The 26392-nt window shown below is 39.2% G+C and overlaps 1 protein-coding gene and 3 non-coding genes across 4 annotated transcripts in view; all 4 read left to right on the top strand.

Annotated features, from left to right (window-relative positions):
- The first annotated feature begins 914 nt into the window (after positions 1–914).
- trnah-gug (transfer RNA histidin (anticodon GUG)) lies at positions 915–986 on the top strand. Its single transcript has one exon. It is a non-coding gene; the product is annotated as a tRNA-His (tRNA).
- A 268-nt stretch (positions 987–1254) lies between these two features.
- trnah-gug (transfer RNA histidin (anticodon GUG)) lies at positions 1255–1326 on the top strand. Its single transcript has one exon. It is a non-coding gene; the product is annotated as a tRNA-His (tRNA).
- A 3596-nt stretch (positions 1327–4922) lies between these two features.
- On the top strand, positions 4923–4994 carry trnah-gug (transfer RNA histidin (anticodon GUG)). The gene has a single exon. It is a non-coding gene; the product is annotated as a tRNA-His (tRNA).
- Positions 4995–10223: 5229 nt separating this feature from the next.
- Positions 10224–26392, top strand: part of trps1 (trichorhinophalangeal syndrome I) — a 369624-nt gene continuing 353455 nt past the window's right edge. Inside the window, exon 1 of the mRNA XM_057827381.1 lies at positions 10224–10248. The gene's annotated coding sequence lies outside the window, so the exon portion shown is untranslated. The remainder of the gene's footprint in view (positions 10249–26392) is intronic.

Genomic DNA, 26392 nt, shown 5'->3' with positions numbered 1-26392 from the left:
CGTAAAATTTGACTTGCCATTTGTTTCTACATCCGACGACATGCTCGAAATATGACATGACAGCACCGCAGACGAACGCACGGCGGATTTTCTTGTGTGAGAAATCAACACAGGTTTCAAAAAGATTGGTACAGGAGGTGAAACAAGCAAAAAGGTGACGCATACCTTCTAAATGAAGATGCAAGTTATAGAGAAATATGAGTGTGGGGTGCGCGTCCGTGAACTGGCTCAACAATAGAGCTCCATGGTCCTCCGACGACCACCGTTTGCCAGTCTTTATAAGTTAAGGTGACAATTATTTTTGTGGTAACATCGCCAAAGAAATCGCCAGCTTCGTCAGGTTTTTATCATTTATTTCACAACTTATCCAACACAAAAGTTGATGGTGTTCTCAAGAAAACATTGAAAGTGAAAGTGAAAAGTGAAACTCTCGACCTCCACCGCTTCCTCTCTCTGAAACGTCAGCTAAGCGGTGCGTTCAGGTACAGCAAAAAACGTCCGCCACATTAGAACCCGATTTGTTACATTATTACAGGAATTCTTCTTATTTTTATTATTATATTATTATTCCGATTTTTATTTATAATTTATTTGTTTTGCTATGTGTAATTGCCTTTTGTAATAGTACCAGCAGTGTTTATTAAGGATTTAGTGTAGGTTTTTGGGCTGTAAAACGAATTAATGTAATTATGATGTATTCCTATGGGAAAATCCTGCTCGACATACGACCGTTTCGACTTAAAAACAAGATACTGGAACGAATTAACTTCGTATGTAGAGGTACCACTGTACTACTCATAGTAATTTCGCCCAGCACAATGGATTGCTTGGGGTTTGAGGGCTAATACTGTTGGCTTGCGTGTGAATGACACCAGACTATGGTCTCAAGACAACTGTTCCTCAGTGGCTTGTCAGCCGTGATCGTATAGTGGTTAGTACTCTGCGTTGTGGCCGCAGCAACCCCGGTTCGAATCCGGGTCACGGCATTTTTGTAGTAAGCACAGTTGTGTTTTGAAAGCCGATTCAACTACAGTATCTGTGCAGTTGCTTTTTACAAGAAAAAAAGAGTCAAGATTCAGAAAGCTAACCTTACTCTACTCATAATTTATGCATGTTTTTTTTTTTCAAACACTGTGAATACTATCAGAGCAATTTGGCGTAGCACAATGGACTGCTTGAGATTTTAGGGGACTGACGTGTGGATGACGTCAGGCTCTGGTCACTTGGACATCTGTTTCTCTTTTGCTTGTGCTTGCCGTGATCGTATAGTGGCTAGTACTCTGCGTTGTGGCCGCAGCAACCCCGGTTCGAATCCGGGTCACGGCATTTTGAAAATGTCATATCTGAAAGTAAACATAACAAAATATTTCAATGACAACGTTCCCATAGTGATTTATAATGTCATATTATGAAATACTTTTGAAGGAAGCACGACATACACAGCACGTTCTCACAAAACAAATATTGACACATCTAAAGATACATATGTGAAAAAGTTGCCTACTTTTCGTTTTAGTACGATAACGCATCAGTTAAATATTATAAGCACGAATATTCAACTTCTGTGTCGTTTCTTTGTACAATCAAAAACAGCCGATGTTCAGAAAGCTACCGGTGTTTTCATCATAATTTATGTATTCCGTCTAGGCATGTGCCGGTATGAGATTTTGATTATGAGATTATGAGATACGATAACCGTGAGCAAAAATACCGCGGTTTTACGGTATCACAATATTGCAATTATAGCCCCAAAATGTGTTATTTTGAGAGGTATGGGTTTAAAAAAAACAAAAAAACAAATTTTTTCCCGGGATTTTTATTTAATTTTTTCGAAAATATTTGCAAATTGGAACATGGATTTATGTTAAAATAAATAAATAAACAAAAAAATATTTTATATAAAATTAAAAATAAATAGAACTTATAGACTACCCACAGCCACAGCTCAGGTTGCTCAAGATTGGAGCAAGAACTAAATTAATTGCTATAAAAAGGTAAAAACACTTCTAAATAAAATGAAAAATATTGACTGTACTTTTTTTTTTTTTGAGAGGGCAAAAGCTCAAGTTAAGTTTCGCCATTTTCAGCCACTGAGTCAACTCTTGTCTACATGTCATGCCCTTGTGTTAAAAAGACGCAGAATTCATAAGTTAATAAGTTAAAAATGGATAAGTTAGTTAAAATGTGAATGTTTTTGTGTAAAGGTTTCATCTAAAAACACTGGGAGTGAGACTGCTTTTTGTCCAGCGAGCGTACATTTGTGCTTAGGGCAAGATCATCTGTCGCAATTAGCGATCTTTGATGTTATCCCTTTCCCTTCATTCAAGCTTGTTTCTCAGTGGCCGTGAGATTTATAACCTCGACGAAGTTGCTCACCCACCTAAGACTAGGCTAACATTTGTCTTTTTACGTTTTTAGTTAATTTGTATTTTGAATTTGAAAGGAATATGTGTGTTTTGTTTTTGGCGAACTTTTTCATGGATGACTTCCTCACATTCTGTTGTGTTTGTGCTAATGAAGCTACTCACACGTGTAAAATACTATTGTACAACGTTTTAAAACTGTATATTTCAGTTACCATGATCTGAGACCTCCATAAATTCAAGAAAAGTACGCCTTTTGTTTGGAGTGTTTCTTTTTTGGTGTTTAGCAGAATAGCGTCACTGACACACACACATCAACGACCGGAGAGGGAGGGGTGAGCGCTGCCGCTCCAAGATACATCTGGCTGCATTTTTGAGACTTGTAAAATAGCGAATACCGTACTACGGTATGACGGAAAATTTTAGTGGTTTTGAAACCGTGACGTTTTCATACCATGGTAAACCTTGAAACCGGTAACCGGCACATGCCTAACTCCGTCATATTTTTTGTTAAAATAATGTCAAAACTAGCATAGTAATTTGGCCTAGCACACAGGTGTCAAACCGGTCCTCAAAGGGCCGCAGTGGGTACTGGATTTCATTCCAACCATACGAGAGGAATACCTTTTGACCAATCTGGTGTCTTACAAGTGTAATCAGTTGATTCTTGTCAGGTGCTGCTTATTTTAGCAGAAACCTCATTGGTTGAACTGTTTATGCTAGATCTGTTGGAACAAACAAAGACCAGGACCCACTGCGGCCCTTTGTGGAATCGGTTTGACAACACTGGCCTAACACAATGAATTACATGAGATTTGAGGGCAAATTTTGTTGACCAGCGCGTGAATGAGATGAGACTTTGGTCTTCAGGACATCTGTTCATAAATATGTTGTCAGCTGTGATCGTATAGTCTGCGTTGTGGCCGCAGAAACCCCGGTTCAAATCCGGGTCACGGCATTATTGATGAAAGCAGCTTCGACTACACCGTCAATACTGCTACTTTCAAGAAAACATTGCTGAGCTTCGGAAATCGACCAGTTCTTTCATCATAATTTCTGTTAAAAAACTGAATACAATCATCGTAATTTCGCCCAGCACATGAATTGCTTGGGATTTGAGGGCACATTGCTTTGACGGACACGTGGATGACATCAGGCTCTGGTGTCCAGGACACCTATTCCTCAGTTCCTTATCAGCTGTGATTGTATAGTGGTTAGTACTCTGCGTTGTAGCAGCAGTAACCCTGCTTCAAATCCGGTTCACGGCACTGTTGATGAAAGCAGATTCTACTCTATTGTCTATGTTATAAATTTATACAAGGCAATATAGCCAAACTTACAAAAGCTAGTAGTCATCGGATCATTATTTATGCATGTTCTTATGTTCTTTATTTAAACACTGTGAGTACTATCATACTAATTTGGCCGAGCACAATTAATTGCCTGAGATTTGAGGCCAAATTCTTTTGACTGGCACGTGGATGACATCAGAATCTGGTCTCTAGGACACTTTTTCATCAGCTGCTTACCAGCTGTGATCGTATAGTGGTTAGTGCTCTTCTCGAATCCGGGTCACGGCACTAATGTTCAAAGAAGTGTTGTCAGGGAAATTCAATTTTGAGCTCCAAGTATCAACAGATAGCTCAAAATGAGAATAATTAATCAAACAGCCAAGGATTGCCTGCTTCGAAGACTTTATGAGCAAGATATATATCCTGGGTACAACGGTGTGCTCCAGCCAGGTGCTGTGAACACGCAGGAGTACAAAGAAGTACAATAGAGGCTGGACATTTATACTGTTGAAAGGGCGTTACCTAAGGATGCTTACTATGAAACGATACCTACGAAAACGAAAGTGAAACTTAAGTATCAACTGGTGGTTTTCCACAGAAAACCATCGTGAATTCCGACCTTGGAAAACTAGCCATAGCTGGCACGAAAAGGGAGTGAAAATCTGATAAGACAGTCAACAGGAACTCTTTTGTATTATGTTCAAAGAAATAGAGCACACGAACATGGATTAACACAGTCTAACAAATTAATATAGTATCACAGCAGTTATGTGTTTTAAGCATGAATAACATTCTTTCACAAGTGTTAATACTGTTACTTTGGACAAGAAAATATTACTAAGCTACCAGTTTTCTCATCATAATTTCTGAGTCTTCTCAACTTTGTTAAAAAGCTGAATACTATCATAGCAATTTGGCCCAGCACAATACATTGCTCGGGATTTGAGGGCTACTTCTTTTGATTGGTGTGTGGATGACGTTAGACTCTGGTCTCAAGGACAAATGTTCCTCAGTTATTTATCAGCCGTGTTTGTATAGTGCTTAGCAGTCAATGCTGTTGCTTGACACAAGACAATGAAGTCAAAGTTCCAAAAACTACTCATGGTTTCAACATAATTTGTGTTCTTTTTTTGTTTAAACACTGTGAATACTATCATATTAATTTGGCCCAGCAGAATAAATTGCTTAAGATTTGAAGGATAGTTCTGTTCGTGTGGATGACGTCCGACTATGGTCTCGAGGACATCTGTTCCTCAGTCACTTGTCAGCCGTGATCGTATAGTGGTGAGTACTCTGCGTTGTGGCCGCAGCAACCCCGGTTCGAATCCGGGTCACGGCACTTCATCTTCTTGAAGGCTAATTAAAGTCCTTCATACTTTGTACAAGAAAGAAAGCCAACCTGCAGGTTTAAAAAATATTTCCAAACATTGTGCCATTTTTTCAGATGGCACATGAACTATTTCAGGTACTGTTTGTGGATGCAGAATGTGAAAATCTTTCAACTGTAACTGTTAGTTTTCTGCGTTGTGGCCGCAAGAACACCGATTTGAATTTGGGCCACAGCATTTCATATTGTTGAAAACTAATTGAACTGCTACTTGCTTTGTACATGCAATAATATGTTTGCTTTTTAAAGGATTATTTTTGTACAAGAAGTTCAATGCAAAGATAAAGAAGACAAAAGAAGGGCTATGCAGTAATATGGAAATGTGACTTTTAGATGTTTGAATATAAATAGTCAGAGCCCTTCCCTGGAGTGTCGGCCCAAACAAATACCTTTTTTGAAACAACTACCTTGAACAAATAAATACTTGTGCATCTTATTTCCTTTGCAAAGATATCAATTCACATAAAATCCAAATTTGACATGGATACATCTTAGGCATCTCAAAGAGTCGTTTCAACAGATTTTTCTCAGTCAGCTTCACACCTCCACATTTCGCATTTATATATATGGCGGAAAACACTCAGGTGACTTGAAGTTCCGCTCTGAGACCCCCAATTTAGCCAACTTTCAAAATTGTCCGATATGCATGTGTGATACATCATTGGAAAGCTAAAAATCTCAATTTTCCGGGGGAAGAAAAATTTTGAACAGGAGGGCATCTTTTAAAAAAAAAAAAAAAAAAGTTTTTTAAACAGCAAAATCCTATCTGGAGGTGAGAGCACGCGAAAGCAGAACTACAGACGCCATGACTTTAAGGAGACATTATCGCGCACTTACCTCTTTTCGATCCAAAAACTCCATGTAGCATGTATCACTGAGCGTCAAGACACTGCTGTGAATGGCCACAGCTGGATTTTTGGATGATTTTATGGGTGAAACATGACAATATAACAAGGGTCGCGATGCAGAAATCGCAGACATCAAGGAGTAGTCAAGATTTGTTTTTTCATATATTTAACCTTTTAAACGTTTTTTTTTCTATTTTTGTTTGTTTGGATTGATTATTTAGCATCTAAAATATTGGGGAAAATGCGACAGGAACAAAAAAAATACAATTAAGTGATAGTTATGAGGTAGATATCCGTGAGTTTTTTACAGGTGCCAATTTTTAAGAACGACAGCCATTTTGAATAATAAATATAATTATTAGCTTCGTTTTATGGCTGGGTTGAAACAAAAGCGGTTGCGCGACGTCTGTAAACGAGGGTTTTCAGGGTAAAACGGACAAAATAAAAATAGTTCGGGGGCTTAATGCGCCATGAATCTGCTATGGCAGCATATAGACATATTGTTCTATCAAAAACAACAGTAGTTCTGGCCCTAAAATACAGCAGTTTCTTTTAAAGAGGAGTGCAAGAGCAGAAACTGATTTTTCAGTCTTGTCTGTGTTTTCCGCCATATATATTTTAGGGCTGTCAAAATTATCGCGTTAATGGGCGGGTTTTTTAAAATTATTCACGTTAAAATATTTGACGCATTTAACACACATGCCCGCTCAAACAGAATAAAATGACAGTACAGTGTAATGTCCACTTGTTACTTGTGTTTTTTTGTTTTTTTTTGTCGCCCTCTGCTGGCGCTTGGGTGCGACTGATTTTATGGGATTCAGCACCCATGAGCATTGCGTAATTATTGACATCAACAATGGCGAGCTACTAGTTTATTTTTTGATCGAAAATTTTACAAATTTTATTAAAATGAAAACATTAAGAGGGGTTTTAATATAAAATTTCTAGAACTTGTAGTAACATTTATCTTTTAAGAACCACAAGTCTTTCTATCCATTGATCGCTTTAACAGAATGTTAATAATGTTAATGCCATCTTGTTGATTTATTGTTATAATAAACAAATACAGTACTTATTTACCGTATGCTGAATGTATATATCCGTCTTGTGTCTTATCTTTCCATTCCAACAATAATTTACAGAAAAATATGGCATATTTTATAGATGGTGTGAATTGTGATTAATTACGATTAATTAATTTTTAAGCTGTAATTAACTTGATTAAAAATTTTAATCGTTTGACAGCCCTAATATATATTTTTTTGCGAAAACAGTCACATGTTTAAATTTTATGATTCACGCAGAAATCTTTCAAACAATATTTCCCACCACAGTCCCTGTTTCAATCTTAAATGATCAAGACCAGTGGACATGTTTGCGGTCCAAGTCAATGCAATTGACGTTCATCCAGACCACACCCCAGTACTTCCAAAACCCACAAGTAACCCAGATAAATGCAGGCTTTAGACAAATCCGGTGAATCCTGTCAAGCTCAATTGTCTGTGAAGACTTTCAGTCACATAGGTAACGTTCATAAAAAAAATCCCCCCCTAGAATAACATTCATGGATCATATAGGAAGACATATAGGATCACAGGTGGTAAATTCCGGCCCGCGACTCATCAAAGAAGCCCAGATAATATGAAGCCCACTCTTTGATCCCCTCCTGACGCCGTCTTCCCGTCGACTTGGCGAGGTTTTCACCCTCGCCTCACTAGATTGCCTGGTGCCCTGTGGTGAGCTTTCAATTCATTACCATATACGGCGTGAACATCAAACGGCATGTTTCCACAAAGCAAAGGCCGTGGCAGATAGTAGCGTGAACGTTGCTTCCACCTTTGCTCAGCCGCTTTAACTCATTAGCTGCCATTGACGGTGATGGATGTCCAGTCCATTTTGATTGGGAGGGACGAATGAACCAATGTCTGTTCTAGAGCTGCAGGAATTGATTGTTTTAGTAAATGATTACCGTAATTTCTGCACTATAAAGCACACCTGACTATAAGCCGCCACCCACCAAATCTGACACAAAAATGGCATCTGTTCATAGATAAGCCGGACTGGACGATAAGCCGCAGCTGTCCTCATTGTATTATGGGAATTTTGCACCAAAAGATATTAACTCATTTGCTCCCAAAAACATATAAATATGTTCTATTTTTAATTGTTTCAGTGTCCCAAAGACTTATTTATACGCCTTTTATGTTTTTTTTTTTTCAAAAAAGATCTCTGGGGCCTGATTCAATTTAGCTCCAAAGCACATAGCTGAAAATCCATTTGAAAGCAATAAAACTGGCCACTGGAGGGCAGTAGCGCATCTGGTAAGACCCACAACTCGATTCAACAGCAATGAACAGCCAAGCCGCACGGCTGGGCGCCGGCGGAAGACGACCGTAAGGATGCCAGGCGGCGGACGACCGAGCAGAATAACCGGTAGGACGCCCAGGAAGCCAGGCGCTGGACGACCGAGCAGAACGAACGGTACCACTAGTGCAGCAGACGATGCCTTTGAATCCGTGCTGGTCGCGAGCAGAGCCCGCAGAACCTAAAAAAAAAAATCATCTTTATGAGACAGACGGCGATGAGGGAAAAGTTTAACCGGCTGTCGCGGCCAGAACAGCGTCATCTTTCAGTTAGTTATGGGTAAATAAATGATTACTTTGCTATGAAAAGCTCTATTTGTGTTGTTGTTTATCTTATTTTGTAAAAGGAAAACATTATACAGATGTTTGGGATGTAACTAAAGCAAAAAATAGCTGTGTATAAGTCAAAGTTATGTTTGGAATGTATGCTTTCACAAAAAGCTCAATTTCTCCATTTTTTCATCACAAATTGGAAAATTGCTCAAACTAAGCTATTTTCTAATGCTGATTTCTAAAGAATGGAAAGGGATATGAGCTAACTTATTTTTCTGCTGAAAGAAGAGAGTCTAATCTTTCTTTTGGTGGGTTCCATGTTTATATAGCAATAGAAGAGAATTTTCTGTGGGCCTTGCAAAATCAGTCAAAATCCAGTAAAACGGCCGGGAGCGAAGGGCCTTGCTCCGGTGAAAATGGCTGGGATTGAATGAGTTAACCGGTAACGCCTTATTTGACAGCGGCATCATAAGGCTGTCGAAGACCAAATGAACCACCATGAAACTTTGAACCAATTGGCTGCATTGCTTCAAGAATCTTCATTTGGCCTCCACTGCTCCTATAGGAGAGACAGATGCAAATAACTATAAAATTCATGTTCTGTGCTAATTATTTCTTCAGTTACTGTTCCAGTTGTTTCATTAATCGCTAGTTATGACATTTGGTAACACTTTTTTCGAGAGCTAAGCCGCAGTAAGCCCAACCCACCAAATCTGACACGAAACGGCATTTGTTCATAGATAAGCTGCACCGGACTATAAGCCGTAGCAGTCAATTAATTAGCAGTCAATTAGCAGTTAATTGCATTAATCGCTAGTTATGGTATTTGGTAACACTTTATATGACAGTGGTAATACCTATGATAGTGCCATGTCATAATTATGATGGTCTTTTGACAGTATGATGCGTTGTCAAATAAAGTGGTGCATATTACCCAAATAAATCAACAAATAAGCCGCACTGGACTATAAGCCGCAGGATTCAAATGAAGGAAAATAGTAGCGGTTTATAGTCCTAAAATTACGGTAATCTATCAAAGTAGTTCGTTTAAATAATTGAGTAATCGGATTAGGAACTCATTAAAAATTTTAATCGTTTGACAGCCCTACTATAACCTAAATTATGAATGCATAAAAAACATGTTTTCTCAAACAAAAACTTAACTTATGTTGGTCGTAACAGGGAGCAGCTGGATTCAGCCATGTTAAATGAGTTATGCCATATTCACTGTTGAGAGCAGTGTATCCACCCAGATCAATAAAACTAAATGCAAACACTTTCAAAACAAACCATTACAACTCCAATTTATTTAAATGAATCCTCCATGCAGCAAAATATGATTCGAAGCTTTTTTCTAATCGAATTACTCGAGTTAATCAATTAATAGTTACAGCACTAATTCATTCGCCCCTCCCCGTCGAAAAGTCCATCGCCTTCAATGGCTGTGTATGAAACATGATCATTCACTCCTAATCGGTCACCTTCAAGTTGTTATTTAGGGAAAAAGTCGCTGAGGTGTCACAGGAAGTCTATTTTCCACTCCAGGTAGTGGAAATTGCCAACTTACCTGAGACCAATTAGCAATCAGCGCACAGCCCGTTTGACCCGTCAATCACTGGAGTTCTGCGAGGAAGCCACGCTTGCACATATCCGGGTCGGGGTCAGATGACAGTTCAAGATGCCAGTCCGGGGGGAAATCTCCATCATCTGAAGATACTCAAGGTCATTCATTCATCATGTGAATTTGATGCATTTTTATATTTTTCGCACCGAATGTTGGCAAACATTGCCGTCAACTCATACGTCTTGGCTTTATATCATCCCGCGACTCATTGGTTTTCCCGCTAATAAGGAAACTGACTCACGCAGATCTGGATGACAAACAACGCGTATTTGTATTGAATGCAAAAGTGTGAGTCATCTGTGTTTATTAAAGAGCCGTCAACCCAATCTTACCATCCTCGGGGAGACTGGACGCCTAGCGGGGGTTTCATTTTAAGCTCTGTGGGTTTCCACTTCAACCTGAGCCAGAGAGGGAAAAAGAAATGTCCTCATCTTATTGGATTTTTTCCCCCTCCTAAATACCTCAAAAGAGGCTTAATCATAGATCCCAAACGCGACTGAATGAAACTTATCATCAACACAAATCTTTTCTAGTATGTTCTTGTATGAAAAGAGACTACCCTCTATTTTCAGGCAAACAGTTGCACACAAGCAAGAGTTTGATTTAGATCTGCAAATGTCAGTACTTTTTGTCATGTTTTGGAAATAGAAAAGTAAATTTAATGGACAGTGATAAGTAGTGTTGGCAGGTATTGGAAAACATTTGAGTTTTACATGAAAAGTAGTGCCATTTTTTTTTTTTTTTGCCATGGTTCTGATGCTGCATTCGAGGACTTATCACAATTGGTTGGTACAAGTTGCGACCTCAAAGCGTTACTAGCGAATGTAAACAGCAAAGATGGCTGATCACGATAAGTTGTTTTTAATTTTGGCCATAAGCGGAGTTTGAATTTTGTGGCCGGGGGGTGGCAAAACATGTTGATAACCCTGAAACGCAGAGTCAGCAATTTACAAGATCTATGGCGAAAAACACAGACAAGACTGAAAAAGCAGTTTCTGCTCTTTCACTCCTCTTTAAAAGAAACTGCTGTATTTTAAGCTTAAACAACTGTTGTGTTTGAGAGAACAATATGTCTATATGCTGCCATAGCAGATTCATGGCACATTAAGCCCCCGAACTATTTTTAATTTGTCCGTTTTACCCTGAAAACCCCCGTTTACAGACGTCGCGCAACCGCTTTTGTTTCAACCCAGCCATAAAACAAAGGTAATTAATTATATTTATTATTCAAAATGTCTGTCGTTTTTAGCTTAGAATCATTCATTCATGTCTCATATTTTGTTTAAAAAAACGACTTAAAAAAATGATTCACTCACATATTTTAAACTTTTAAACAAATTATGTCACAATGAAAAAAATGGCGTCTGTAAAAAAGTCATGGATATCTACCTCATAACTATCGCTTAATTGGATTTTTTTGTTTGTGTCGCATTTTCTCCGATATGTTAGATGATAAATAATTGATCCAAACAAAAAAAAAGTTTAAAAAAATAAAAATAAAATAAAAAAATTTAAAAGTGCAAATAAATGAAAATCTCGACCACTCTTTGATGTCTGCAATTTCTGCATCGCGACCCTTGTTATATTACTATGTTTCACCCATAAAATCCCCAAAAACCCAGCTGTGGCCATTCACAGCTGTGCCTTTACACTCAGTGATACATGCTACATGGAGTTTTTGGATCGAAACAAAGTAGGGATGCGATAGCTCGTTGAAGTCATGGCGTCTGTAATTCTGTTCTCGCATGCTCTCACCTCCAGATCGGGTTTTGCTGTTTAAAAAACTTTTTTTTTTTTTTTTTAAATGCCCTCCGGTTCAATTTTTTTCTTCCCCCAGAAAATTGAGATTTTAAGCTTTCCAATGATGTATCACACATGCATATCGGACAATTTTGAAAGTTGGCTAAGTTGGGGGTCTCACAGCGGAACTTCAAGTCACCTGAGTGTTTTCCGCCATATGCTCGTTTAGTAGCTTAGCCCGTGCTCGGAAATACTGCGTGCGTGAGCGTACGCGTTTTTTAGTGTTTTCTAGTGGAGAAGTGGACGCCGATTTTTGTGTTTCGTGTCGAAATCCAATTTACTGCCAAGTTTTTTCCAGTCACTCACACCTTTGCGAAACGAATTCTCACTGTGGTCAGTTTAAAAATGGCGGCAGGAAAAACAGGAGACCACTTCCTATTTGACTGAATATTCCAGCAAGGAATATACCGTATTGGCTTGAATATAAGACGGTGTTTTTTGCATTGAAATAAGACTGAAAAAGCGGGAGTCGTCTTATATTCGGGGTCTAGACATTATACCCATTCACGACGCCAGATGGCGCCAGATCATTGAAGCGAATGCTGAACTTGAGGAGTAATGTTCTGTCATGACAGATCTCAGCTACTCTCAAGTTTAACCAGTTTGCATTATTTTATTGCAATGTTTATCCTTATTCAGATTTGTTTCAAGACTACAGTTACAGTTAGCTTTGATGGTTGATGCAGTCATTGCAATTTTTTTTTTTTTTTTTTTTATCACAATAGATTGGTTTATTTACATTTCAAAAACCAGAAGCCATTCATTTAGGAATGTGACTGCACTTTAGTTTACATATTTAAACGTTCAGATATTAAGATTTGAATGAGGCAAAATAGCATGCTGTTTCTCTCAAATATATTGTTATCGTAATTTATTTCAGATGTACTATAATTATTTTCTGTGTAAAAATTAATTTGGTGTTCAAAAAGTCTTTTTTTCAAACTTGAGTCTTGAAAAAGAGGGGGTCGTCTTATAATCAGGGCCGTCTTATATTCGGGCCAATACGGTACTTTATATACATTTTTATACAGAAAATACACTACATCTGCAACAAATGATTATAACAATATATTTGAGGGAAAAAGCATGTTATTTTTGCCTCATTCAAATCTTAATATCTGAGCATTTAAATATGTAAACTGAAGTGCAGTCACATTCGTAAATGAATGGCTTCTGGTTTTTGAAATGTAAATAAACCAATCTATTGTGATAAAACTACAAAATTGCAATAACTGCATTACCATTAAAGTGAAGTCTAACTGTAACTGTTGTCTTGAAACAAATCTGAATAAGGAAAAACACTGCAATAATATAATGCAAACTGGTTAAAAGAGTAAATGAGATCTGTCATGACAGAACATCGCTTCAATGATATCTGGCGCCATCTAGCGTCGTGAATGGGTATAATGTCTAGACTGCGAATATAAAATGACCCCCTCCTGTTCATTCTTATTTCAATGCAAAAAAACACCGTCTTCTATTCGGGCCAATACGGTACTTTCTTTGCTATACAGTAGGTATTTACCATTCTTGTGCCTTTTTTTCCCCCCCCAATCATGATTGCCTAATACTGCATAGTGCAGCCCCTACTAGTCACCCAATGCATTGTTCCTTGTACTCTGCATACTTGAAGGCTCTCAGGAACCCCCATTGCTCTCATTTTTCTTACTTTTCCCTTGACTTCTATCATTATCCTTTATGTTTTTGGCACCGCTCGCCTTCATTGTCCACGCTCGCAGGTCGCCGGAGCTTCTGTGCGAGTGTGTGCGTGAGAGCAGTCTAGACGCGGTTTCCTCTGCCGTGTTTGTCTTTCTCCTTAGGCCAGCTGATCTACTCGGTCAGGAATGTGAACGCTCGGCGTTCCGTCAGCACGTGCGCTCGGTGATGCTCCTCGTCTTTTCATTTGTGCCCTCGCGGTTTCTTATCTGTGCCTGACTTCAAACCGCCACCTCCACGCACGTGGACTTTTTCCCTCGCCTCCGTTTTTCCTTCTCAACGGGAAGTTGACGTGCAATTTGTCTTTCTGTTAAATGGTCGCAAATGCAGATTTCTGATCTTTCCTTAGCACATTTTTCTCCTTTCTCATTGCACCAGCCTACCTTGACTTCCTCCCCTTTCCTCCTGCGGAGTCATCATTCATTGAGTGGCTACAGATCAGCACACCTTAGCATGTGTAATTAGGTGTGAAAATTCCTCATTTCAGCACATACTGGTGTACAAACACAACTTTGCCCGCATGTGTTTCATTTCCTTGTTCTTCCCTAGCCTCTTCCAAAAAGTGAACTCATTGGCCGCCATTGACGGCGATAGACGTCCAATCCTAACGTCTATCGCCGAGTTAGTTAAGCAAAAATGTGATTAATTGCCATTTCGATAATATATGAATATTTACCAAAGGCAGTCATTCATCGCCACCCGCGTCAGCCTTTCTCCATCTGCTGAACTTATCAGCCGCTCGGTTAGCGGTTGCTGTGGCAACCCCAGCAAACAGTGACAAGGAAGTGCTTAGGACTGCCAAGAGCTACAATGACTGTTTTCTCTCCATCTCTTTTAACTCTGTCTTCTTTTTTTTATTTTTAAAAAAATTTTTTATCGCTCACTCCTCACTCCGTCACCCATCTCTTGTCGCGTCTAAAAATGGAGTCTTGATCAATGAATTCATCAATAAAGCGTTGGACCGGAGACCCGAGTTCTCCCTTAAATCTTCATTCTACTTCTATCCATCCTCATGTCAGCACATTGTTGCTGTGCCCATTAGTTTGAGGGAACTCTCAGAAAGAGTTGATACAGCCCAATTTTTGTAGTTTTGTTGTATGGTTCAGTGCAGATCAATGATTTTTAATACAAGGATGTGCCACGATATAGTACATTTTGAACTATTTGATGACAAAAATATACAAAGATTATGACAAATTTTCTCACTTTAATTGGCAAACAGACCTGTCACAAAGAGTAGTACTCTAACGTAAAATATCCAATGTAAACAAAAGACCCGAGTGCTATGCTAACGCTACGAGTTACATTTAGTGTGTGATGATCACTCAGCACAGACCTTTAAAGGCTAAAGCATACAGTCCCTGACAAAAGTCTTGTCGCTTATCCATTTTGTAGAAACAATTGTTAATAACTAAGGCTGTCAAAATTATCGCGTTAACGGACGTTAATTAATTTTTTAAATTAATCAAGTTAAAAAATTTGACGCAATTAACGCAGATGCCCCGCTCAGACAGATTTAAATGACAGTACAGTGAAACGCTCACTTGTTGTGTTTTATGGAGTTTTGCCGCCCTCTGCTGGCGCTTGGGTGCGACTGATTTTATAGGCTTCAGCACCCATGAGCATTGTGTAAGTAATTATTGACATTAATTTTTTGATTGAAAATTTTACAAATTTTTTAAAAACGAAAACATTAAGAGGGGTTTTAATATAAAATTTCTATAACTTGTACTAACATTTTTCTTTCAAGAACTACAAGTCCCTCTATCCATGGATCACTTTAACAGAATGTTAATAATGTTAATGCCATCTTGTTGATTTATTGTTAAAATAAACAAATATAGTCCTTATGTATCGTAAGTTGAATGTATATATCCGTCTTGTCTTATCTTTCCATTCCAGCAATAATTTACAGAAAAATATGGCATATTTTATAGATGGTTTGAATTGCGATTAATTACGATTAATTAATTTTGAAGCTGTAATTAACTCGATTAAAAATTTTAATCGTTTGACAGCCCTACTAATAACTTTTAATTATTCAATTGGTTTCAGAAACGGCTCATATGAAGGCTCAGACCCTCCCAAACGATGTTGAATCATGTACAAAAATATATTTTTCACTGAAAAAAGATTCATCGTTTAATGAAGTCGTAAAGGTCAAATTTTGGCAAGACAAAAGTTTTGTCACGTACAGAAAGTAGTGTGAAAATTGAACAAAAAATGTATTTCAAATACAAAAATATGTTAATTGACATAACCGAATTAAGTGGTGGTGCTGTCGGATCCAAAGTTAATATTTTGTATGACTCCCAATCGGCTTGCGATTCGGCAAGGATTCATACAATTTATTGATGAAGTCATCAAGAACATCAAAGAAAGCAGTCTTGTATGCCTCCCAGAGTTGATCAACATTCTTGGGTTTCATCTTACATGCTTCCTCTTTAATCCTACCCCAGACATGCTCAATGATGTTCATGTCTGGTGACTGGGCTGGCAAGTCCTGGAGGATCTTGATCTTCTTTGCCTTGAACTTTGAGGTAGGGATTGAAGTATGCGATGGAGCACCCTCAGGCTGGAGAATTTGTCCCTTTTTATGGTTAGGAATGTAAGAGGCAGCTAAGATTTGTTGATATTTCAGACTATTTATGTTGCTTTCCACCCTGCAGATCTCGCACACACCCATACTGGATATAACCCCAGACAATGATTTTGCCACCACCAAACTTCATTGTTTTCTGAGAGAATCTCAGATCCGTGCGTGCTCCAGTAGGTCTCCTGCAATATTTGCAGCGAATTTGTGGCAAATTCCATCGCATACTTCAATTGTTATTTTTTTCCCCCACATTCTGTCTCTTATGGTTGAGGTTTACTCATGTTGACAACTACAGGCCTCTCTAATCTTTTCAAGTAGGAGAAATTGCACAATTGGTGGTTGACTAAATACTTATTTCCCCCACTGTAGATCATACATGTTTAAGAAAGTCCAATCAGCTATTAATGCCAGATGATTGTTTAAAGAGTGACTCACCAAGTACTCTCTGGAAAGTCCTTGCTGAGTTGTTTTACGTTGATTTTCACAGGCCACCTTATTATTCATGTGACTACTTAAAGAAAAGGTGATTTTTTTTTTTCCAAAAAAAAAGTCTATTAATGGGTCTATCGTATTCCTCGTCGAATACTCTATAAGAAAAATGTAATATTTATGCATCTAAAATAGGGCTGTCAAAATTATCGCGTTAACGGGCGGTAATTAATTTTTTAAATTACGTTAAAATATTTGACGCAATTAACGCACATGCCCCGCTCAAACAGATTAAAATGACAGCTCAGGGTCATGTGCACTTGTTACTTGTTTTTTTGGAGTTTTGTCGCCCTCTGCTGGCGCTTGGGTGCGACTGATTTTATGGGTTCAGCACCATGAGAATTGTGTAATTATTGACATCAACAATGGCGAGCTACTAGTTTATTTTTTGATTGAAAATTTTACAAATTTTATTAAAATGAAAACATTAACATAATATAACATTTCTATAACTTGTACTAACATTTATCTTTCAAGAACTACAAGTCTTTCTGTCCATGGATCGCTTTAACAGAATGTTAATAATGTTAATGCCATCTTGTTGATTTATTGTTATAATAAACAAATACAGTACTTATGTACAGTATGTTGAATGTATATATCAGTCTTGTGCCTTAATATCCATTCCACAATAATTTACAGAAAAATATGGCATATTTTATAGATGGTTTGAATTGCAATTGCGATTTTAAAGCTGTGATTAACTCGATTAAAAATTTTAATCGTTTGACAGCCCTAATCTAAAATAATCCTAAACGATTTTATTAGCAATTTTATTACTCCTTTTAGCAAGGTTCCCTAGGGTATGCGTACGTTCCCATAGCAACCAGTCCTGTTATTGTCCTACGTCACAAGCGCTTCGTATTCTGGGAGCGAGAATAGGCGTAAGGTGCGCATTTCGGGCAGAGGACGGCCACCTGTTAAAATGTGTGCGTCCATGAACGAATATAAGTACATCCATATGAGTCAGTGTAAATAAAGTGCTTAGTTTTCGACACTTTTATGGCCAAGATGACCGCAGCTGCACGCGGCGCTGACTCGCACCCCCCCCCCACCTTTGTGTGCCTTATACTGCGCGAGTATGTACGTATGTGTGTCACGTGACTCAGAAGGGCCCCATGTTGCTTGTTGCCTGGGGCTCCCAGGGACCCTTGCTACGCCTCTAGATACCCTCTAATCGCTAACCTGGAAGTAATCCGGAAGTTGAGTGACATCACTGTGAATAGTTATTCCTGTTTCAAGTTTTCAGAGTTGACACTAAAATATCCGTGGTATTTTATCTCGCGGCACATTATCACAAATTCTAATGAGCCATATGTTTTCCATTTGCCAATATGCTGATGATCTGGAAGCAGCACATCATGTTCTCACTTACTGGAAAGGCGTCAAGGTCTTCTGATTGATTTAAAATAGATTTTTAAACGCGGTCGTGTGTGTGATAGCGCCGCACGGTCGTGTTTTTCATATTTAGCACGCACGCCCGGGCATCGCTGCCCTTGCCCAGGGCGGCAAACACGTACGTGCCCATGTGGGCGTATGCTAGTGATGGATGTGTTTAGGTGAGCAGGTTAATCTCTCGCTAATGTAGATGAATTGTCCGACATCCAGATTGGGGCAAATGTACGTGCGCAAACAGGGGAAAATGCGGCAGAAAAAAAATTAACTTGTCAGAGTGTGGTTTTAATTGGACAGCAATGTCATAGCGATGTTTATTTTTAACTCATTGGCTGCCATTAATATGGTTTATCACAATAGTAGAACCTTTTGGAATTTCTCACATTTCTGCATATAATCACCATCAAATGTGATCTGATCTTTGTCAAAATCACACAGATGAAAAAACTGCTTTAACTAAAACCACCCAAACAATGAAAGGTTTTCATATTTTAATGAGGATAGTATGCAAACAATGACAGAAGGGGGAAAAATAAGCAAGTGAACCATCACATTTAATATTTGTGTCCTCCCCCTTTGGCAGCAATATCTTCAACCACACACTTCCGGTAGCTGCAGATCAGTCTGGCACACCCATCATTACTAATCTTGGCCCATTCTTCTCCACAAAACGTCTGTAGGTCAGTCAGATACCTGGGATGTCTGGCATGAATCGCTGTTTCTAGGTCATGCCACAGCATTTTAATGGGGTTCAAGTCTGGACTTTGACTTGGCCACTCCAGAACGTGTAATTTTGTTCTTCTGAAACCATTCTGAAGTTGATTTACTTCTGTGTTTTGGATCATTGTCTTGTTGCAGCAACCATCTTCTTTTTAGCTTCAACTGTCTGACAGATGGCGTCAGGTTTTCCACCAAAACATCCTGGTAAACTTTTGAACTAATTTTTCCATTAATGTTTGCAAGTTGTCCAGGCCTTGAGGCAGCAAAACAGCCCAAAATCCTGATGCTCCCTCCACCATGCTTCACTGTGGGGATGAGGTGTTGATGTTGGTGAGCTGTTCCATTTTTCCTCCACTCATGACGTTGTGTGTTACTCCCAAACAATTCAACTTTCATCAGTCTACAAAATATTTTGCCAAAAGCTCTGTGGAGTGTCCAAGTGCCTTCAAGTGGCTTCCTCCATGGAGTCCTCCCATGAACACCATTCTTGGCCACAGTTTTAAATATAGTTGATGTGTGCACAGAGATAACGGACAGAGCCAGTTATTTCTATAAGTCTCTAGCAGACACTCTCGGATTCTTTTTGTACCTCTCTGAGTATTCTGCGCTGAACTCTTGACGTCATCTTTGGTGGACGGCCACTCCTTGGGAGAGAAGTAACAGTGCGAAATTGTCTCCATTTGTAGTCCATTTGTTCTCTGTCGATTGATGAACATCCAGAATTTTAGATATGGTTTTGTATCCTCTCCCAGCTTTATACAAATCAACACTCCTTGATCGCTGGTCTTCAAACAGCTTTTTTACCGAGCCATGATGCACATCACACAATGCTTCTCATCAAGACAATTCTTACCAGGTGTGCTTTTTATAGTGGGCAGGGCAGCTTTAAACCAGACATCAGTGATTGGGCATACACCTGACTTAAATTGTTTGGTAAAAACTGGTGTCTATTGCTCTTTGTCTACTTAGGCAGAGGGTTCACGTACTTATTTTTCCCCATTTCTGTCAATGTTTGCATGCTATCCAGGGCCGGCCCAGCCTATATGCAGACTATGCAGCTGCTTAGGGCCCCCGACCACTAGGGGGCACCCAAATCTGGCAATTGTTTTATTTTTATTCTATTTTGTTTACTACAGTTTGCTTTATTTGACTTCTGTGAGTTTTGATACTTGATTACAAGCTTAAAAAAATGAAAATTCTTCCTTCTTTCCACTTTTAGAAAAAGGTTTGGCGCTATCTACTGTAACTACTGACAATCATTTGGGGAGAGAAGTTTGAAGTATGCAGTGCAACAAAATCTGATTAATATACAAAATATTGACGTATGGGTTGGATTGCATGTATGGGTTTCACAGTACACTGTGACGAAATGGTGGGCCAAAAATATGTGCCCCTTTGCATTATTTTGCTTAGGGCCCCCAAATGGCCTAGGCCGGCCCTGATGCTATCCTCATTAAAATATGAAAACCTAATAAATGTTTAGGTGGTTTTAGTTAAAGCAGAGACTGTTTTTACATCTGTTAGATTTTGACAAAGATCAGGTCACATTTGATGGTGATTTTATGCAGAAATGTGAGAAATTCCAAAAGGTTTCGATACTTTTACTGTATATTACCACTGCCAACCCTCCCGCTTTAAATAGATTGGACGTCTATCGCCGTCTAAGGCAGTGTCGGTTAATCATCGACGTGAACGCAAAGCCAACGATCAATCCAGAGAGCATCGAAATGCAAAAGACGAGGTGATGAGTTTTTATTTGAACTTATGCAAATATTCTTATGAAATATTGAAGGCCAGGCGTGAAACTCTAAAAGATTTTGGTTGGCAGACAAACACACACGCACACCAGTAATTTATATTCACTGAGAACAGAGCAGCTTGAGGAGAGAGGACAAGATCAGACATGTGACTTTTGATTACTTTCTTAGGCCTTTAATTTCTTCCTCAGAGCGTGCTTGTTGGGTTATACAAGAAAATGAATGCAGATTTTGAGGTCAGGCGCCATTTGGTGGCATTGAAGTTAATTGAGGAGCTTCATTGAAACAAGCAGCGCTTTTTGCAATTAAAAAAAAAATAATTTTTTTTTTTAACATTACAAATCATTTTTGATTCCACGGATGTGACCGGGTGCTTTTTTGTCTCATTTTCAGCCCATGTCTTAATAGAAAAGCGCTCTGTCATTTCATTTCTCCATCTGGAGAGACTTGAAAAGTTCCATTTCATCTTTCATCGCAGACGCTCAACCGAAAAGAACAACGCGAGTGCCTTACTGACCTTTTGTGCCGCCTCGCCGACTCTCTTGCAACACACCTTGGCTTTTTTTCCTCAAAATTTTCTTGGACAAAACTTTTCTATTTCTTGTCTTGTCCTCACAGACTTTTCCATTTGAACGCGTGATAGTCGCCTTCTAATGCCACGCACAGCCTTGAACGCATTATTAAAATGATGTGAATTATTGATGATAAAGTAGGACTCTCATCCTGGATTAGTATTATTATTATTCATGGGTGTGATTTCTGAAGTCATCTTTATGAATTTGTAGCACGTGTTGGGCATGTTGGTGCTTCATCCTCAGCATCTTTTGTCAATAATTGATGAGCTGATTTTGAAGGCATTCAAAGCCAGAGGGGGGTAGAGTAGCCAAAAATGTTACTCATGTAAGAGTAGCGTTACTTCAAAATGTTACTCAAGTATAAGTAAAAGTAGTCTTCCAAAAAAAGTAGTCATGTACAAGTAATGTACAAAGCTACAGTGCCCTCCATAGTTATTGGCACCCCTGAAAAAGATGTGTTTTTTAGCTTCTAATATATATATATATATATATATATATATATATATATATATATATTTTTTTTTTTATTCAAATAATATGGGACCTCAATGGATAAAAAAGAGAAAAATTCAACCTTCAATACAAGTTGAAGGTTGGAGGCTGGGACCGTGTGTATTTTTGTGTGAGACCAAGATTGAGCTTTTTGGCAACAAACACTCTAAGTGGGTCTGGCGTGCCACGAAAGATGCGCATGCTGAAAAGCACCTCATACCCACTGTGAAGTATGGGGGTGGGTCCGTGATGCTGTGGGGCTGTTTCGCTTCCAAAGGCCCTGGGAACCTTGTTAGGGTGCATAGCATCATGAATGCTTTGAAATACCAGGACATTTTGAATCAAAATCTGTTGCCCTCTGCCCGAAAGCTGAAGATGGGTCGTCACTGGGTCTTTCAGCAAGACCATGACCCTAAATATATGGCCAAATCTACACAGAAATGGTTCACCAGACACAAAATCAAGCTCCTCCCATGGCCATCTCAGTCCCCAGACCTTGTTTTGTTGGCAAAAGGGGGTTGTACAAAGTATTAACACCAGGGGTGCTAATAATTGTGACACACATTACTTGATGTCAAATAATTTTTTCTTTATGTGGGATATTTTTCCCCACTGAATGAATGCACTTGTATTGAAGGTTGGATTTTTCTTTTTTTTCCATTAAGGTCCCATATTATTTGAATTAAAAAAAAATATATATATTAGAAGCTAAAAAACACGTTTTTCAGGGGTGCCAATAATTATGGTGGGCACCGTATGTGGGTCAAGCCCGTGTTTGTCCCTCACGCTAGATGCATGTAAATAGTGTACGAAGGAGATGTTTACTGAGCTAAACCTACCAATTCTGTCTGAAAATGATGTCCCTTGTGCCAGGTTCACTGGTAAAGATGTGGAAGAAAATAAAAATGTTCAGTTAAAGAGATGGCATGAGTGTCGAGGACTGAAAAAGATGGGGGAAAAAGAGCCGACCTGATCCAGAGGTAGCTATTTTATCGACACCTTTTTCTTGTGTGCATTGCCTTACGCCACTGACAATGACATTCTCTCGTTTCAACTAGCTGTCCTTTACCACCATATGCCCTGTCTGTCTTATATATTATATCCTCTGGTTGTCTTACGGCTCTGACTGTTCTTGGGGGTAATTTATACCAGGGGTTCCCAACCTTTTTTGCACCACGGACCGGTGTGATTTTTTATTTTTTTTTTCACGGACCGGTGTCCTGTCAAATTTTGCACCCTTTAAAATTCTGCTCCCAAAGCTTTTGTGGCGGTGAAAAAAAGCCCTCTTTTATATTGTTGGACTCTCAATGTTATCCAATGGTGCTAAAAAACTATTTACATCACAAACATACATGTGCAACACGGAAATGGCGTAAATTAATGCTTAACGACACGGCGAAGTCGTTAAGTGAGAGGGCTACGTGCAGTTGTTGTGTGCGCCTAACATGGCAAACGTAAGTTAATATTCCTTTCTTTAAAGAAAGTTTGTAGTGTGTACTTGGGAATCGCTGCATTCGCGGTCCTTTTTAACGTTACGCGCATGCCAACTTTGTCAGAACACCGGCAATGTGCGGCAGAAAAATACAGCAAATATAAAATAGCATTTGATTTTAGCCCCGTCGTGTTAAGTGCAGGGAAAAAATACAACTCACCCGCTGAATCAGTGGGAGGCCTGAGTTTGTTTCGTCGAGACGAGATGGTCCCGAGATGGGAGAGTGAGAGAAGCTAGCATCACAAATACACGATATTGGAAATCGTAGCAGTTTTCAGCGCGCTCCTTGCGATGTCAGGATATTTCGAAAGGACTTTAATCCAGAACTTCGGTAGAGTTGTTGTCTCAAATGTACGTTTAAATCGCCGTGATTTGCTATCTCTACAAGCTGATATTCCTGTTCCACAGACATGCTCGAATCACTGTTTATTCACATACGGGTCATGAATTCACTCCTTCGCAGTTCATGGGTCTTTAGCGATTGGGAAGTAGCATACATTTTGTTTTCTTCGAGGTTGTAGGCACATCTTCTGGCTCGTCAGGTTCCCTTTTCCCCGTAAAAAGTCTGTCCAAAGACGTCTGTTATTCAGTCATTCTAGTGTGGGGGCTAATTATTTCCGGGAAGAAATGTGATTGGCGACGACCTTCGTCATAAGTTATTATCGAGTCCAAGCGCGCATAGATATACAAAACGAGATTTAGTGCTAACAGCCCAATCAATGCATTTCTATGACAGGGATATTGGTGTGTTAAGCGGCACAGGCCAAAGTCAATTGGCCAGAATGCAGTCGTTAATAAATTAGTTATTATTTCTGCGCGGCCCGGTGTTGTGCCGAAAAATAGCCGCCCCGCGTGAAATGTCCCCTCTGACGGGAACGCTTATTTATAACGCTTTATTGGGGTGAAAACATCAAATGTTTTCATGGACGCAATACAGTAATGGATCTACCACTGTAAAATCAGTTTTAAATAAATAAATTACACAAAATACTTGTACTGTATTTTAGTAACACATCAAGGACTGGGCCACATAACCATCTTTGAACAGAAATGTATTAGTCTACTGGTTTTCACGACCATATCCCAATGACAATCACACAGGTATGACACTTACAGTATTAGTTCAAGCAGAGTAAAATAATACATATTCACGGTACAAGAAAATCGTTTGCATTTCCATCGATTGGTAAGAAAAAGCTGTTTGTACGAGTGACGTGTGGGCGCTCAATAATAAAATAAATAAACAAATAAAAATAAATAAAATAAACGCTCAATAAAGTGTTATAAATAAGCGTTCCCGTCAGGGGTGGACATTTCACGCGGGGCGGCTATTTTTCGGCACAACACGGGTACCAAATGCGCCACGGACCGGTACCGGTCCGCGGCCCGGTCGTTGGGGACCCCTGTTTTATACTGCTATTTTAGTGATCGCAAATGCTACTCAGTGACAGCCAACGAACACTAATATTTTCATTAATAACAAATCTTATTTCTATTAATTTATTTACACTTCCCCCTTACTAAAGTTGTTTCTTTACAACAGAAAAGGTAACAACAGTGGTAGTCAGATACCATTGTAATTTTTTTCAGGTCGTTCATTGTCAGACAAGCAGCACGGCAAAACGCCACGCTAAAAAATTAGAATAGTAAAAATGTCAAAATATCTTACTTCTTCAGGGCAGGCTCTGGCAGGCAATGGATCGGCATTGTAATCTGTAGGACCATGGCCACCAACAAAATGTTTACTGAATATGAAGGTGAATGGCAAAAACAGTGTTGTTAGTTAGTTATACGGACTTAAGATCCTCCAGCTTTTGGTCTTCTGTCTTCCAACAGTACACCTGGGTGATGACGTTTAAGGTGTTCGTTTATACCTGTGGTGCTGCCGTGGTACGCATTTTTTCGCTTTATTGTCCCTCTGTCCTCTTACCCGCTCGAAACTCTTGCCTTCCGAGCCTCTGCCTTCTCAACTTTGCACACGTGCTTTCAACTGTTCTTTTAAAAAAAAAAATTATTTATTTATTTTTTGACTCCTCATCAACCGTTGACGGTATGTTGTGTTCGCCGTAGTGACGGGATCTGTCGTTCACTTGAGTAAACGAATCCATTCCCGTTCGTTCAGTAAAAAGATTCGTTCAAACAAATCGTTCGCCCCCCTCATCTCCCTCCCCGCCCAAATGACTCGTTCGGTTAGTGAACGGGAAGTGACGTTGCCGAACGAATCACCAAAGACCGCTTCGCAGTATAACTGAACGGGAAGTGACATTGCTTGGTCCCTCCCTCTCTTGCAAACAGGCTCCTCATTGACCAGTCGTTGTAGTTTCAGAAATGAGTGACAGGCGATATCATTCTGCTTTCACAGACAGCCTCGTCTCCCTCCCGCTGCTGCAAAAGTGAGGGAGAACTTCCGCGTCGTCTGTCCTAGTTCAATGGGATCAAAGTCATGGCTCGTGCTTGCATTTCAATTGAGGACACTGTTAAACATTTTCCTTTTGTGGGGGGAGTGGGGGTTTGGGGTCGGGGGCGCACGGACTTTCTTTAGCATGATCTTGATCACACATACAATGCTGCTGCTACCAGCCAACATGGCATGCTTGCTGTCACGAAAATAAAAATAAATCGAAAGTTTAATTTCTAAATATGGAACGACCAACCCATCATATTTACCTCTCGCTCTGTTGTATTTTAGTTTTTATGTTCATCACTATTATTTTTGGTCACTATTATTAAGACTAAAGTGTAAATAGCTAGTTGTCAAATGTGCTGCTCTGAAAAAAACAATACTACATTTTGATATTTGACAGTTTAATTGCAAATCAATATTAAGATGATCGTACTGAATTTTTGCACTGGTATTAACAAATAAAATAATCCAGTCAGCTCCCCTGTCGTCCCCTCATCTCAGATCGACAAATGCTGACGAGAAATTATTGTTTGCTCTTTACGATGTCGCCTTTCTACTCTAATTAGTCTGTTAAGAAAAATGTAGACATATTGCGACATCTCCCGTTTCCGCGTGCGTTGTTTTTGGCCGCTTGAGTAGCACATGGTGGACGGATGGACATAATTTGACAAACCAATCAACACCCGACACGCTCTGACACGAAAAAAAAAAAAAGAAAAATGTCAGAAAAAATTGACATGTATATACAGTTTCATTGCAAATCAGTATTATGGTGATCATACTAAATATTCTTTTTTTTCTGTGCA

Source organism: Corythoichthys intestinalis, chromosome 22 (genome assembly GCF_030265065.1).
Source record: "Corythoichthys intestinalis isolate RoL2023-P3 chromosome 22, ASM3026506v1, whole genome shotgun sequence".
Taxonomy (NCBI): Eukaryota; Metazoa; Chordata; class Actinopteri; order Syngnathiformes; family Syngnathidae; genus Corythoichthys; species Corythoichthys intestinalis.
This window is presented reverse-complemented; position numbering and strand designations above follow the sequence as displayed.